We start from the raw sequence: 15,346 nt of genomic DNA, 5'->3' as shown, positions 1-15,346 counted from the left end.
GCAGATAGTTTGCAGATAAAACTTAGGAAGGACGGGTACTAGACTGTCCTCAGTGAATGTGGGCAGATCCAGATTTCTGAGTGACAGGAGAGCTGCTGAGGTTTGAGAGCAACCAGTCTGGTCTTTATACTTTTTGGGGGGTGGCCTGGCTCATCTGCCCGTGGGCAGGGGCTGAGCTCATGAAAGGAAGCAAGTCCATGTTCTTATGGGTTCTCTCGAGCCTTTTTTTTTTTCTTTTAAAGTTTATTTATTTTGAGAGAGAGAGAGAGCACGCATGCATGAGAGTAAGAGCAAGTGGGGGAGGGGCAGAGGGAGAGAGAGAGGGAGACAGAGAATCCCAAGTGGGCTCCTCGCTCTCAGCACAGAGCCCAATGCGGGGCTTGATCTAATGAACCACAAGATCACGACCTGAGCCAAAATCAAGAGTTGGAAACTCAGCCACTCAACCCACTGAGCCACCTAGGTGCCCCCTCTCGAAGCTTTGAAGGCAGAGCTGGGGAGGACATGTGACGAGTCCCCTGTCAGCACCCACTTCTGTGAAGCCCACAAGTGCACCGTTTCCCTCATCAGAATATCTCCCTCTCTTTTTCTTTGAAATTTAAACGTTATTCAGTCATGAAACTTAGCATGCCGTTTTGTGTATAAACTTTTCCTTGGCACACTGTGTCCTTCTTTGTTCAACTCCTGTAACTCTTCTGATGGGCCTATGAATATAGCTGCAGTCTGTTTCTTACGTGTTCTCTGTGAATCAGAGCCCCCACATTGGGTTCTTCCAGCATTTTCTCTTCTGTTGATCATCTTCCCCGTGAAACAAGGCTTCTATTCATTTGTCCCATGTTCTAGATATGTGTGGTAGCCTGTCTTATTGTTCAAGATATTCAGTGCTTCTGTCAGTGGGAGGATGTACAGGCTCTGCTCTGACATTGTCATCTCTGGTCACGTGATTTGCTTGGGCCAATGAAACAGGGGTGTGGATACCTTAAACCTCTTCTGAACAGAAGCTTTAAGAGCCATCGCATGGTTCTGGCATGTTTGTCCTCTCTTCTGCCTGGGGAGGTGGGGGCTGCTTCCTCAGCCCGGATGAAGATGCCATAAACCAGAGCTGTGGTCAAGCTGCAATAAACACGTAGCGTGAGGGGTACATAACCTCTGGTTGATGCAGGCCACTGAGATTTGGGGGTTGCTTATTATGACAGCATATCTTAGCTTCAACTGACGAATACAATACTAATACTAATTGTCTCAAATGTGGTTTTTGTTTTCTGATATAATTTTGTTTTCTGATATAAATTATATAAATATAATTTGTTTTCTGATATAATTCTGATATAATGTTTTCTGATATAATAATGCCGATTCTGTTTTTAACTGCTTCCGATCACAGAGATGTTAATTAAAAAAATTTTGTATTGAAACAAAAATTTAGTATTGAAGTATAATCAACCTACAGTGTTCTATTAGTTTCCGGTGTACAGCATATTGATTCGACACTTCTATACGCTATTCACCGCTCATCACTGTAAGCGTAGTCGCCATCTGTCACTGTACATTATTACGATGTCATTGATTATATTCCCTGTGCTGTAGTTTTCATCTCCGTGACTTATTTATTTTATAACTGGAAGTTTGTACCTCTTAATCTCCTTTATCTCTGTATTCACCCATTCCCCCACCCACCTTCCCTTCTGGCAACCACCGATTTATATAGAGATATTAATTTGTTTTGAACTCTATTATTCAATTGATGTAATGTATTTTTTGTTCTCATTGAAAACAACTGGTAGCATTTTTCCAAAATCTTCTTATGTGGGTCTGTTTTAGGGTTGATGATTGCTCTGAAATTGTCCTGCTCTCTTTTCTTTTCTTTTCTTTTCTTTTCTTTTCTTTTCTTTTCTTTTCTTTTCTTTTCTTTTCTTTTCTCTCTTCTCTTCTCTTCTCTTCTCTTCTCTTCTCTTCTCTTCTCTTCTCTTCTCTTTCTTTTCTTCCCTCTTTTCTCTTCTTGGACTGTAGAGATTTTACTTCCTTTACCTATTTATTCCTCTTTGTGTTTTCTTGGTTGTTCCTCCCTGCTTTGCTGTGGGATTTGGTGGCCTCCTCGGGGTGGAAAGCTAGGGGTTGTAAGCCTGGAGCGGAACACCCACCCAGCACCCTGGCTGGTGGGAGGAAGTGTGTGGTTTGAGGCTGGGCACGTTTTCAGCTTGTCACTGTGGGTGCTGCCGGTGCTCTTTTTTTCAGTGATTGCAGACGGTTTTAATTGGATCAGAGGGAGAAAGTCCTTGGCACTGCTCCCCTGTTCTTTATCTTCCTGGAGATAATCCCTTTAGGTGTCTGGAGCTGGCTCTCATGTCACCTTCTCACTTGGCTGGCCTCTTCCCAGGCTTTCTCTGGTCTCTTCAGCCACACCTCGTGATGAGTCTCTGTGTCCTGTACACCCGGCCTGGCTGTCGCCTTCCAAGCCTTCCCCATAGTACCACTGTCCCTGCTGCATTAGAGCCCAGACCAGAGTGGAACTCAGCTCTCAGCTGACATCTGGCCTGTTAAACTGGCCATGGCTGGGTGGGGGTGGGGGGTGGAGGCTCTCTCTCCTTATCCTGGCTGTCATACCATTAATTCACCCAGAAGTGGCCACATCAGTCTGTTGGCTCACACTCAGCTTCAAGGTGGCTGAACCCGTCTGTCCCCAAAGCTTTTCACTGAGTCTTTTTCTGTGCTTATGCCTTTGGCCTTCTAAACTTTTAAGTCTCTATCTATCTCTGAGTTATATTTTGCTGAATATGGCCCATTGTTTCAGACGGCCAAGATCTTTTTGGATACCAACACTGCCATTCAGTAAATTAACTCTCTGTGCAGTGGGATCAGTAGCAATCAGTGTCCTTTGCCAAGTCACTCATAAAAGTCGAATGGACAGATCTGAGGACAGAGCCCTGAGGCATGTCACTAGAGACACTTTGCCGGTTGTTATGAATCATCCTGTTTTGGATCTGGTTAATCTCTGAATCCACCTAATTATACTAGCACCCAGCCCACCTCAGAGAAGACTCTGGATTACTTTGCCGGAACCCAGCTCTAAACCTTAATGTGCAGATTCTTCAGGTAAATTAGTGTTGGGCAAGAAACTGATCACACATTCCCAAGGATCACTGAACAGAGTTGAATGAAGAGGAACCAACCAGAGACAGGGAAACACTGAGGGACCAGCAGTCACAGGGAGCTGCACCATCTGAGGGCCTGAAGGGGCAGGGGAAGGGGCAGTGTTACAGAGCCTGCGAGAAGGATAGAAGGATGCAGAAGGCAAGAGGAAGTTGCCCGATGGGAGCCTTGGCCTCAGATGGGGGAACACGGCCATTGCAAATCTGGACCCAGCTCAGCTCTCTGTCTGCTGATGCCTCTTAGTGGCTGAAGCCAAGGAGGAGCCAGGGGAGCTAGGGAGCCTGGGAGTAGAGTCCCTGGAGGCCAGCCTCATGGGGCACTTACCGGGGTGGATCGTGAGGTGCAGGCAGAATAAGCAGCTTTCCAGGTCAGGCTCTGACTGCACATGCTTCTACAAAAGTGCTACCGAACCTCCGTGTGGTGCTACATGCAGTTACTTATTAAGGTCCCCCCAGATTCTGTGAATTAAATATTTGTTTGGGAGCTGGTTCCCGGAAATGGAGAGAGGGCTTCTTTGTCTGTTGTCACCTGTGGATTCTCTTGCCAGCGGGGTGACTTTAATTATGGTTGTGGGGACATGATCATACTTGGTTTTTGCAAGTCAATGCTGTGGGAGCTAGCTGGCCCATTCCTGTGGGAGGAGAGCCCCCAGGAGGGGGAGGGTTTGATGGGTGCCCATGGAATTGCCCCTCTGCCTGACGCTGTCCGGAGTAAGACACATGGATAGAATTCAAGCAGACATACCTGTGGGGCTGGGGGACTTGATTAACTTCTGAAGAGCTGAGCAGTTTCTGTTCCAGGCTTGCTTCTGAAGGGATGGTTGGGTTGTGATCTGAATGATCCTGTTTCTCCAGGAGCTCTGGTGACTGGCTATGGTGTCCATCCTGGGGCAGGTGGTGTGTTGCTCAGGGCTGTGTGGGTTGCAGAGAGCTGAGATGGAGTGTGTTCTGGGCTGGGCAGCTGAGGCGAGGGCCCTGGAACTCCTCTTGAGTTGTCTATCCACCTGCCGGCCCTGCCCAGCACAGGTGAGTGCACATGGCTAGTCTCCATAGCTGCCATATGCAGGGCCTCTACATGACATACAAGGCTGAGGATATCCCAGGATTCCTAGGGAGAGCGTGGGACTCTTCTGCCGCCCAAGGCTGAGCACTGGGCAAGAGAGCTGGTGACGGCAGCAGGAGGAGGGCCTCCCAAGCTGTGGGTGCTCAGAGCCTAGCCATGTGTGCACCCAGATGCCAAGGGATCCCAAGGGTGGAGAGGCCAGAGAAGGTATCCCTGAAGGGGCCGGTGTGTGCATGTGTCTGTGTGTGTGTGCGTGTATGACATTGACCTAGGCCACAAAGTATAGAGAAAATCTGTTTTTGTTATTAATTTTAAAGTATAAATGTACTATAATATTTGTATGACAGAGTCTTTGAAAATGAAAGAAAGAAAAAAAAAACCCACTGTGTTGCAACCCAATCAGGGTTGCATTTTGGCTTGTTTTCTTCTAGGCCTTTCTCAAATAATCGTGACTTCTCAGGAAGCAGAGGGCAGGGATCACAGTGGGGTGACATTCAAGTGGTAGAGGGTCTACGGGGCTGGAGATTTGGTGGGGAGCATGAGGGAGAGATGTTGGCTACTGAGGGCAGGCCTGGTCTTGGGCTTCGGGTACAGGCCCAAGCAGGACTTGTCACGGTGGGTTCCCTCATGCAGCCCGCCCTGGGGGCCGGTCCTTAATCTGGGTCCTAGAGGCTTTCCCTTGTCAGTGCAGGCAGCTGTCAGTGAGGTGATGAGCAGTGCCTTGACAGGCACAGCCAGCGGGATCCTTCTGCAGCTCAGGGACACCTGACTGGGTGCATGTGACAGGCATGGGTCCTGGCAGTTCTGCTGACGGGAACTCTGGTCCCCTGGGCATTTCTGTGGCCTACAGGCAGCTGTTGGATATTGGACAGATGATGGCCAGCAGCACAGCTAAGAGCTTGCCGGGCCCTATCTGCCATTGTGGAGAAGCATGCCGGTCCAGAGCTTGGCCCTCAGCTCCAGCTGCACATGGAACCACCTGGGAACTTGTAAAATCAGTGACTCTGGGGCCTCTATATTCTGGGGGTGCAACCAGCGTGTCAGGGTGTTTGAAAGCTCCCCAGGTGATTTTTAAAGAGCAGCCACCATGGTTCTCAAATTTCATATGCATGAGAATCACCTGGAAATCTTGCTAGAAAACACAAATTGCAGGGCCCCACCTCCAAAGTTTCTGATTCATTAGGTGTGGGTGGGGCCTGAGACTTTACAAGAAATTGAATGCTGACAAGTTCCCAGGAGATGCTAATGCTATTGGTCTGGGGAATCACACTTTGAGAACCCCTGACCCAGAGGAAGGTGATTGGGGAAAATCCCGGTACTTCCAGGTGATGAGGGCAGGCAGGTGTCAGCTGTTCCTGGTGGTGAGGCCAGGTGTTGACTGTCACACAGAGGTGGTGAGAGATGTTTGTCAAAGTGGTAAGGGACGAGGTTGGCTGTCACAGCTGGTGAGGGAAGGTGCTGCTTGCCACCCAGTTGCAAGGAAAGGTGTTTACTGTCACACCCACAGGTGTTGGCTCACACAGGTAGTGGTAGAAGGTGTTGGCTTATATCAGGTAATGAGGAAAGCTCTTGGCTTAGATGTAAGAGGCAAAGGAGGGTGCTGGCTGTGACAGGGGGCGAAGGAAAGTGTTAGTGTTAGTAGGTGCTGAGGAGAGCCGGTGGCTTTATGTGTGGCTGGAGAGGGAAGGTATTGGGCTACCAGCTGGTGAGGAAAGCTGTTGGCCGTCACACACATGAAATGAGGGAAGGGGGTGTCTTGTCACAGATCTGAGGGAAGGTGCTGGCAGTTACAGGTGAAGAAGGAAGGTGCCGGTCCGTCTATTTGGCTAATAGGGTCCTTCCATCAGTCCATTTGCCATGGAGGCAGAAGTGACCTCTGGCTCCAAGTTGTGTGTCGTGTCCTCTGTGTCCTGAAGCCTTCAGGTCCTGCCTGCAGCTCAGATGGGTCTAAGAAGGCCAGTGGAGACCCGAGGCCTCCTTTAGGTTGGGCATGTTTCTTGGTCTTGGAGGGAGGGGTGTTAAGGTCAGGCTGGGAAATGGCAGCGTGGGGCATTGTGGGGGGAAGTGCTTTGCACAATAGCAGGCTGGCCATGAATAATGCATCTGCCACAGAAGGAGGGCCCCAGGAAGCGTAACTTCCCCGCACACATTCAGGAGGCACATTTCAATGCAGAAGCCACAGGAAGGGCATCTTTCCTCATCTCTGTCTTTTATCATCAGTTTCCAATTGAGAATCACAGCAGCCCGTGTCCTGGGGCTCCGGCCTGGTGCCTGTGGGGAAAACAATCCTCCCAAGAGCAGGCTGCTGAGATGCATGATTTGGAGCCTAGTCTTTGGAGACGACAACACGCAGATGAGCCGTTCTTTTGGGGGAAAAGACAGAGCTGTCAGCCGGCTGAGTCTGATGTCCCTTGTTTCTATAGCTACAGTAAATGTAATTACCAAAGAGTAACCCTTTGCGGATTTCATTGTAACCTCAGATAGCTAATGACATTTACTGGGTTTCTAGCAATCTGGGACAAAATGCTCATTTTGAATTTAACATGAGTAATGCCATTTTCCATCTTAGTTAAGTACTTTGTGTCATAAAAGAGTTATCTGCACAGAGCCCCTGGTCCTGTCAGTAAACATATTACAAATATTATCACCACTTATTTTCTGGATGAAAGATGTGGTGAAGGCCCAGAGAAACGCTCCTCCTTTACATTTATGACTCTGCTTGGAGACTCAGCAAATTCAGCATGAAATCATTGTGGAGGTAATTCAGACTGTGCACCAGTATCACACGCAGCTGGAGGCCCCCGGAGATGTAATGTTATTTCAGGGAGCACAAACTATGTAAATACATCCTTCTGCCACTCGTCCACGGTAGGCGTCAGACGGTGTCACTCAGCTACCATCACAGATGATAGATGCTGAGCATCTTTGGCCTAGGAAAATGGAAGTCTTTGGCTGTAGCTTGTTAGGGGAAGACGCATTTCCTGTCTGTTCCTGGATTCGTGAAGGATTTGCACACCAATGCAGAGTTGGTGCCAAACCACATATTCGTTTGTTCATCCATTTATTCATGCACCTTCCCGATCCAGTCGCATAGCCCCATCAATAATTAGTATGGTGCACTGTCCCGGGTGTTCTGATGGAGAGGACCAGGGGTGCTGGGACAGGAGGAAGCATGGGGAGGGCAGGCATGTGAGCTGCCTGGGGGAGTCCGAGGAGGCTCACTGGGTAGGTGCCACTCACCAGGGGTCTAAGTGGATGTGAGGGAGCTGGGCAGCCTGAGGCTGAAGGCAGGTCCTCCAGGTTGGGCATGATGGCAGAACTCTTCTTGGACCAAGTCCAGCATCTGGACGGAGAGAGGACTGGCATCACCTTGCCTCCCCTTGAGCCCATCACTGCTTCAGAGGTCTGCGGGACTGAGGGAGAGCCCCAGTGGGCCTGGGGGTCAGCACGACTCGGGCTGTACACCTGTCTCTGCCACTTAGTAGCAGGGCCACTTCAGGTAGGCCCCACGCGTGTGTTTCCCCACGTATCAAATGGAGACCCTCATCCCACCTCCTAGAGTGGCAGTGAAGATGATGTGAGACAATGCATCAGGATGCGTGTGCTGCGAGAGGTCTTGCTGAAGGCACCTCGTTGAGGAACTGAGAGCGCCCATCAGGATGTTCCTGTAGGAGATTTGGCTCACAGAGCTTTCCAGGACAGCCCTTGGCTTAGCTGGACCTAGAGAAGCCTCAGCAGGTGCCTGACCCTGAGCTGTCACCTGCACGCGCAGGTGGGTGGGCGGTATCCGTGTCTGGGCCAGGTGTCCGTGCTCCCTGATTTCCGGTGATCCTGTTGAGTGACCGTTGAGGCAGCTGGGTAATTGCGGGCCTATTTCACTCTGGCTGCCACCTCATCCTGGCTCTGAATCTTGTTGGCAGTGATCGGCAGACAAATTCCAAAGTGTGAGGCCGTTGGAGGAGGCACTCCTGTGCTGCCCTTCCTGGTCGTGGATTGAGTGAAGTCCGGTGGCAGTGCTGACTCCAGACCCGCAGGCCTCTCCTGGGGTCTGGCATTATAGGAGCTGAATGGAAGGTCACAAATCTAGGATTTTCCAGGAAGAGCTGGGAGGTGGCCCTTCAAGGCTTGAGGGCACCAGCTCCTGGGAGAGGGGAAGGGCCTGTAGAAATAGGCTGTAGCCCCAAGACTGCATCCTTTGTTGTTATGTCGTCACACTGCATGTCAAATACACACCATTTTAAAATAGCCCTTGGACAAGCCTGCCGAGTGTCCCTTTGCGGAGATGAGATCTGTAGAAACAGTTGGAGGCTTGGCATCCTGCTGCTTATTGGAAGTGTTTCCCTTTGCCCACTCCAGTGCTGAGGCCTCCCCATCTATCCCAGTCTGTACACTGAGAAAGTGACTGTGGAAATGAAGGAGCTGCTGGAAGTCAGCAGACGGGGAAAGCTTAATGTTAAGTGATGTTGGGAAGGTCACCTCGTCCAGCCCTCTGCTTCTGCATAGGGCTGCCCCGAATGCTCTGAAAAGAGGGAAATGTGCCATATTCACTCTTCGGTGGAGCCCCATCTGCATGGAGGGAATCTTTGACCCTGGAAACCATGTCCATATTGGCTCTGCCTTTGCATCTTATTCAGGTGGCATTCTTGTTCGACCGATTCATCCTTCTTATGAAATCATTCATTCATCTCTTTGTGTAATCATTCATTCATCCCCTTTTCCACCCACCCATCCATCCATCCATCCATCCATCCATCCAGTTATCCATAGCTATATCCACTCATCAAACATTGATGAGGCCCTCTATGTAACTAGGGATTAGAAATACAGACATACAAGCAAACTTGTGTAAGGGGACCTGGAAGTGCAGTAGTTGGGTGGAAATTGGAGGTTTTGTCAAGGAGGGGTCGCTGGGCTGAGTCTGAAATTAAAGAAGGCATTGGCTCTATGGAGCCAATGGTGGTTGAAGGAAAGGGGTCCCAGGCAGTCCCCTCTGTCTACAGAGGTGTAGAGGCCTGGAACAGCTCTCTGCTTGTGGGGGAGGGGAGAGGGTGGAGAAAGGGAGGTGAGTCGGGATCAGTGGAGGACAAATGGAGGTGGAGAGTGGGAGAAGAGCTTGGACGGTAGACAAGACCCTCAATGAGGAAATGAACTGTTTGACCTTTGGTTTGAGGGTCGAACAGGGGCACAGTCAGGTCCGTGTTCAGAGACTGGACAGGGTAAAGTGGAGACATGGATGGGGGGAATGTCTGGCTCTGCTCTGCAAGGGAGGACTGGTGGTCTATGGTGGCCAAATGCTGGGTCCTTTCCTGCCCCCGAGTCCTCACCCCAGAGCACAGGCCCTGCTGTCAGGAAGGGGGCACTCTGGGAGCCCCTCCATCTCCAAAGGAATATGGGACCCCCTTCCCATCTGAAGGGGAAAGTGGGGATAGGAGGGTTTTCTGGGGACCCGCGTGTGCTGCTCTGCACCAGGGTACAGGCCTCCGTCCCCTTCTGGTCTTGGTTCCTCCTGTAGAGGGGCAGGTGCTGGCACCCACAGCGAGCCAGGGCACTGTGGCCTGATGTGCTTGCTCCAGGATCGAAGAGGAGCAAGGTGGGGATTGTCACACCCAGTTTACAGATGGCGGCTGAGGCCTAGAGTGACTGATTTATCCCAGGTTATATGACCAGAGCGGAAAGTAGAGATTTCTTCCAAATCTGCCAATTCTGAAACTCATGGTTATTTTTGGTTGATGCATACAATATTGTTGTTTCGACCCATCCAGGCAGCACCCCTCCCCAGCCTTCCTCCTCCTAGTTTGGTGCTGCAGGTGTGTGGAATATGCTCCCTTGCCCTGAGTGAGTGAGGCCTCGGTGCTCAGGCGGCCCCCAGCCTGCTGAGGTGGGGAGTGTCGGTGGGTGGAGGCGATTGCTGGCTGGCGGAAGCCATCTCATTATTGCCTTTGCCTCGGAAGCCACTCTTTCTGTGCCATCTCCATACTTTGCTTGTGGGTTCTTGGGAAGGAGTGTAATAAGCAAGGATGGAAATTCTATACATTCCAGTGGAGGTGGGAGGCAATGGGAGGCATGGGCAGCCCCCTCTATTATTGGTCCCTGAGTCTAAGACTCATTCCCTAGGCTCCAGAGAAGGGATACAGATGCAGGCCCAAACCCCTTGGCCTCCTGTTCTGCTCAAAGGAGGAGCCCTAGCTCTGTCCAGGACGTACCACCCGCTCCTCCCTGCCAGCCTAGTGCTAACTTCACCTGGGCCTGGGACAGTGTCCCTCCACTGCCCAGCCATGCTGGGGCCTCCAGAGCTGGGACTTTTTTTAGAAAATTTTTTAGTGTTTATTTTTGAGAGAGAGAGAGAGAGACAGAGAGAGAGAGAGAGAGAGAGACAGAGAGAGAAAGAGACAGAGCCTGAGTGGGAGAGGGGCAGACAGAGAAGGAGACACAGAATCTGAAACAGACTCCAGGTCCTGAGCTGTCAGCACAGAGCCTGATGTGGATCTTGAACCCACAAACCGTGAGATCATGACCTGAGCTGAAGTCAGACGCTTAACCTACTGAGCCACCTGGGCATCTCCAGAGCAGGGACTTCTTGATCACTTGTCTCTACAGAGGTTGTGCTGGCATTTGGCCTTTACAGTGGTGAGAAACACATTCCAGTCTGGCCTGGAGGGCCTGGAGACAGGTAAACACAGCTACCAACTCATGCTAGGTGCTCAGAGGGCCTGGCATCGGGCCCATGCTGGCCCTTTCAGACTTTGCCAGGTCTGCTCGAGGGTGGAGTTCTGACCCAGCCCATTTCTCCAGCTCATGGTGTGATGCTCCTTGGGGCCTCCTGGGGCCTGGTCTGAGCTTGTCTCTGCTGTGCTTAGTGCTGCTGGTTCCCACACTCCTCTCATTTCCCCTTCTTGACTTCGGACTCTAGCTCCTGCCTCTCGCATCTTGGCTCCCCCACTTTGGAGCGATCCTTAGAGGGCATAGCTGCCAGTCATAGCCCTTTGTTGGAGCTCCGGGGCCTCTCTTCCTTGCCTGCTGTCCTTGGAGACAGTGTACAGCCAACCCTTTGGCTTTGGGAGACTGGTTGGGGTCTCTTTTTAGTGATTAGTTTGAGAGTCTGTGTGTCTGTCTGTCTCTCTGTCTGTCCATCCCTCTATTCTTACGTTCTTCCACCCACTCATCTGTCCATCTGTCCATCCATCCATCCATTCATCTATACATCCACCCACCCACTTATCTGTCCGTCTGTCTGTCTGTCTGTCCATCTGTCTTGTCTCCTCATCCAGCCAGCAAGTATTTGTTGATACTTACAGTGTTCCAGGCACAGTGCCAGGTACTGGGGACTCTAAAGTAGATGGGTCCTGTCTGCAGTTGGAGAGGAGAGCCCTTTCCTCATCTGTGCAGAGGGGCCATCAGTCACCCTCATGGGGCTGTTGTGAGTTATTACTTAGTGACCGGAAGCTGTCACAGGCATGGCGAGCTGCCTAAGGGCTCTGCATAGGTAGACTCATCATAATGATATCTAGGTGAATGTGATGTGAGCAGGGTGGGCTGGAGGAGCGGGCAGGAGCCTACCCTGGCTGGGGGAGGCCCTGGGTGGGGTGTGGCTATGAATAGGTAACTGTGGTGAGGACACGGAGGCCTGGAATACGCTTTTAGGTGGTGTCAGGAAGATGAGGGGGTCTCTTGTGCAGGGTGCATGGGGTTGAAAGGGGCTCTGGGCAGTGGTGACCTGGGGAGACCTGGGCAGTAGCACCCCTGGGACAAGGGACAGGTGTGGAGGAGACAAGGCCAGTAGGCTGGAACAGTGGCACTGGGTGGGCAATGGGGGTGTCAGTGAGGGGAACCTCTGGGCTTTGTAGTCCCGTGTGGTTGGACTGACCCTCAGCTCCTTCCAGGGTTATACTCCACTGCTCTGGGAGCTGGCCTCTGGGTGCCTGGGTTTGGGGTACTGAGAGCTGATGGAATCCTTATCAGGAACTCCCTTGCCTGTTTCTTCTGGTGGCGGTTGGAGTCTAGCCCCTACCTGGGCTTCTCTCAGGGCCCAGACACATGTCCCGGGCACCAGAGAGGCTAGGGGAGAGTGAGGAGAGATGCCCACAGCAGGCCCTCAGGTAACACAGGTGGGCTATGTGGCTTCCCAGGGGCCTTTGGCTTTGCCTGAGTGGCTCTGGTCAGAAAGGGCAGGAAGTGGCAGGGCCAGTGGAGAGAGGTGAGGGCAGAGTGTCCTCTGCTTCCTTAGCTGGCCCTGAGCCCAAGGCAGAGAGGCCTGGAGTGGGATGGTTCTGGCCAGGCCTGGTCCCCAGATTATAGTGCCTTAAACGTCTGATGCATGTTGGCTGTAAGTAATAGAGTAAAGCTAATCATAATAGGCGATAACGATAATAATGCTAATGAACCTTGGGAATAGTTGACCATCTGAGGGGAGGAGTGGGCACTAGGATGGCCCACTAGGATGGGTGCGCAGCATCCTTATCTCCCAGGACACTAGGCCACGTTATGGGCCCTCTTGCCCTGAGGATTTCTGTGCCAACCCAGGATGGCGGGTGGGTAGTATCTCCTGCCTCCTTTCCCTGGGTGGAGCCAGTCCCCCAGAGCCTGGGAGAGGAACTTCTAAGTGAGGAGAGCTGGACACAGGCCCATTGGTCTGCAAGGAGCCTCAGGCCCTGCACTGGGCCACATTCCTGGTGCCAAAGTTACCCGCCATTGCCCTCGGAAGAGAAAAGAAGAAATGAAAATGCTGAATCAATGAGACAGGGGTCTAATTACTCTGGATAGCATCAAACCTCCAATTTTGGGCCCGGGTGCTCTCTTTAATTTGGGGTGTTTAAATATTTACCTGAAATGGAGGGGAAAAAATCTTTTGGGCTGCAAGGCTATTCTGGCAGCAATGCGCTGAGAAATTCATTAAACCGCAGTTAATTAGGGGATGAAAGATACATATATAGCTCATTAGTTCAACCCACATAATTTACATCTCAGAGGATATTCGAGTACTAGCTCAGCTCAGGCTCTCAGAAATGGTGTCTTCCAACGCAGCCTCTCATCGTGGCTGCCTCTCTGGGCCTGTGGGACTAGAGAGGGGGCCCTGGCTGCCCTCCATCTGTTTGTCCGTCCAGGAGAGGGGGAAGGTGCCCTGGGCCTCGCTGCCCCTCCTGTTTCCCACTGGAGCGGTGGTGGCCCGGCTGGCTGTGCTTCTGCTGCCAGGGATGATGAACGAGGCAGGCAGTGCAGCCCCCTCACGGCCGAGCTGCTTAGCATAATGGTGCGGCATCTGAGCAGATTTTAAGCTGCATCGAATCCGGTTCCTAGATGGGGGACATTATCCCTGATTTAATCTGTAGCAGTCAGAGAAATCAGGGCTCTAGCGTCAAATCCCCATGTCACTCTACCAAATTCTAGTTCTTGTTCTGCCACGTGCCTGGGCCTCTCAGGGGGCTGGGGGCTGCCTTGGCCCTGCTGAGCCCTGAGCCTGGCCTTGGACGCCTTGAAGAAGAGCCTGCCCCTCCCTGAGACCCCTTTTGCCAATTGGGGACTTTGATGGGATTACTGACATTCCCAGGGATTCCCGTGTAGCCACTGTCTCCTCTGGGGGTAGCTGGGGAAGGTGGTGCTGGTGGGGAGTGGGGTTGCTTTAAAAAAATTCCAGTGTCCTCCTAGTTATGCCTCTGGTTTGGGAACAGAGACACAGAGAGGAATGGAGGAGGTGTGTGTGCACCTGTGTGTGCGTGTGTGTGTGTGTGTGTGTGTGTGTGTGTGTGTGTGTGTGCGTGGAAGGGGTGGCAGTGAGGGCTGGGGAGACCACATCAGACATCCTAAAGGATCGGGTGGCCCCTTCTCCACCCTGGAGCCTGAGCTTGTGCTGGGGGCTGTGAGTGACAGAAGGGTGGCCGCCAGCAGGCCTGCGGGTGGGGATCCCACACCTGCCTGTGAGTATCTGTGCCACTTTGGGTAAGTAACTCTCATTTCCAAGCCTCGACTTCCCCATCCTCAAACTGGCAGCAACCGTCCCTAGCTCAGAGGCTGTTTCTGAGAATTAAGGGAAAGATTGCAATTGGGGCTCTTTCTCCAGGGCCTAGCATCGAGCAATTGCTCAACAAGTGTGAGCTCTTTTCATTCTCCTTTTGTTACTTTACCTCAGGTTCCTCATCTGTTAAATGGGGTGATGTTGCCTTGCTCACAGGGTGATGTGAGCAGCTGAGCCCCCTTTGGAGCTTGGCACGCAGAACCTAGTTGGCCGGGTGGCTTGGGGGCCATGGGGATGAACGTGGAAGGGTGGTTGGAGGCTGGCAGTGTGGTTCACAGGCCTGTGGTGGGGCTTGAGAGTGACTGAGCCCTCAAAGGCTTCATCTGAGGACACCTGACTCCTGTTCTGGCCTCCCCCATTGGAGACCTGCCCCACTGAGATCTGGTTTGTCAAGCCAGACTTCCTCCTCTTCCTTAGGGTTGGTGCCCATTCCTGATGGCACTACACCTGTGCCAGGATCCTTGCTACCAACCACAATGTCCACCATAGCAGCAATGGCACCAAGAATGACTGTCGACATGCACTGTGCTTGTGCCATGTGCCAGGCGCTGTCCCTGGAATGACATCCTCATCCTCACCCTGGCAAGTGGGTGCCCTTATGACCCTTATTTTACAGATGAGGCACAGGGAAATTGGGCCAGGTCTCAGGCTGTGCCAGAGGGGTGGGGTGTGTGGGCAGGGATATGGGAGGGACCAGGTGAGGGGCTGGTGGAGAGGCTGTGTCCATCTGTTCATCCACCGTCAGGGTCAGATCCTCACCCAGCCACTTGTCACTGTGACTGGGGGCAAGTCACCTTGCTGTGCCTGAGTTCCTCGTCTGTGACCTACAGTGTCATCACATGGAGGGGTGCGTTCACCCATGTAAAGCAATTAGCCCCGTATCAGGCACATGGAAGGCTCTGATTGCTGGGGGGTTAGGGGTGGGGAGCATGTGCTCCTGGGGGTCCTCTGGGAAGAGAGGGCCTGGTGCTGGCACCAAGCTCTTGGGGCTGGCATGGACCACTTCCCTTACTGGGGGCTTCCGAACTTGGGCCCCACACTGTCAGCTGTCTTACCCATATGGACTTGTAGGAGCCATCCAAGTGGGGCTGAGCCAGGGCCCGTCAGGAGGAAGCTTCCCATGGG

At 52.1% G+C, this 15,346-nt stretch overlaps 1 protein-coding gene across 1 annotated transcript in view; it reads left to right on the top strand.

Annotated features, from left to right (window-relative positions):
• GRID1 (glutamate ionotropic receptor delta type subunit 1) overlaps positions 1 to 15,346 on the top strand; it is a 697,306-nt gene that overhangs the window by 107,751 nt on the left and 574,209 nt on the right. The gene's annotated exons all lie outside the window — the stretch shown is intronic.

The sequence above is a fragment of the Lynx rufus genome, unplaced genomic scaffold (assembly GCF_022079265.1).
Source record: "Lynx rufus isolate CCGP_SWC_20201006 ecotype Redwood Valley unplaced genomic scaffold, mLynRuf1.p SCAF_11, whole genome shotgun sequence".
Lineage (NCBI taxonomy): Eukaryota > Metazoa > Chordata > Mammalia > Carnivora > Felidae > Lynx > Lynx rufus.
This window is presented reverse-complemented; position numbering and strand designations above follow the sequence as displayed.